A 1,661-nucleotide genomic window follows, 5' to 3' on the forward strand; every position below is an offset into this window, starting at 1 on the left:
GCCTGACTGAGATTTACAAGGTGACCATAGCTTGCTTCAAGCCGACAATCTCCGTGGGATCGACCCTTACTCACGTTATTACTTATTACTTGGACGACCCAGTGCACTTGCTGGTTAGTTGTGCGAAGTTGTGAAGTTATGTTTGGACCATGGTTCTGTGCATCGGTGCCATTGNAGGGTGAATCCTATTCCAGTATGATCGAGAACCTCAGATGATTAGCCGTGCTGTGACAGAGCATTTGGACCTTTTTCACAATGTGTGCATCCGTTTTTGGTGCCATTGCCAGGGAAAGAACGAACAAATAATTTTACAAATCTAAATCTGAGTGATCACGATTTCGCATACCAAGTTTTTGGCGCCGTTGCCGGGGATTGTTCGAGTTTGGACAACTGACGGTTCATCATGTTGCTCAGATTGGGTAATTTTCTTCTTATTTTATTTTCAAAAAGTTTTCAAAATTTTTTTTTAAAAAATCTTTCAAAAATTTCTCCTTTATTCTCGAAAAAAAAAATTAAAAATTCTTTTCAAAAATTTCTATTATGTTCTTCAGAATTTTTAAGAATGAATTCTAGTGTTTCATGAAGCATGTTGAAGCCTGACTGGCTTTAAAGCCATGTCTAAACTCATTTGGACTGGGGCTTCCAACCCAACATTATCAAGAGCAAGCTAGTTGTTGCTAATCCACCTGCTGCTGTTCCTGATCCACTTGATTTACATGCTAAAGCTTGACTGGCTATTAAGCCATGTCTAACCCTCAGATTGGAGCTTTAGACTAAGAGTGCAAGATTCCTAGAATTCATATTAAAAATTTTGGAATCCTTATTTTTTTTTTCACAAATAATTTTCAAAAAATCCAAAAAAATTAGAAAATCATAAAAAAAATATTTCATGTTTCTTGTTTGAGTCTTAAGTCAATTTTTAAGTTTGGTGTCAATTGCATACTCATCTTGCATTTTTCAAAAATTGCATTCATGCATTGCATTCATCATGATCTTCAAGTTGTTCTTGACCAGTCTTCTTATTTGATCTTCATATTTTCTTGTTTTGTGTCTTTTCTTGTTTTTCATATGCATTCTTGCATTCATGGTGTTTATACATGAAAAATTTCTAAGTTTGGTGTCTTGCATGTTTTCTTTGCATCAAAATTTTTTCAAAAATATGTTCTTGATGTTCATCATGATCTTCAAAGTGTTCTTGGTGTTCATCTTGACATTCATAGTGTTCTTGCATGCATCATGTGTTTTGATTCATAATTTTCATGTTGTGAGTCATTTTTTTATGTTTTTCTCTCTCATCATTAAAAATTCAAAAATAAAAAAAATATCTTTCCCTTTTTCACTCATAAATTTCGAAAATTTGGTTTGACTTTTTCAAAACTTTTTAAAAATTTAGTCGTTTCTTATGAGTCAAATCAAATTTTCAATTTAAAAATCTTATCTTTTTCAAAATCTTTTTCAAAAATCAAATCTTTTTCATTTTTCTTATTTATTTTTCGAAAATTTTAAAATTATTTTTCAAAAATCTTTTCTTAATTTTATCTTATAATTTTCGAAAATATTCTCATTAATTAATGTTTTGATTCAAAAATTTCAAGTTTGTTACTTACTTGTTAAGAAAGATTCAAACTCTAAGTTCTAGAATCATATCTTGTGATTTCTTG

This window comes from Arachis ipaensis, chromosome B03 (assembly GCF_000816755.2).
Source record: "Arachis ipaensis cultivar K30076 chromosome B03, Araip1.1, whole genome shotgun sequence".
NCBI lineage: Eukaryota > Viridiplantae > Streptophyta > Magnoliopsida > Fabales > Fabaceae > Arachis > Arachis ipaensis.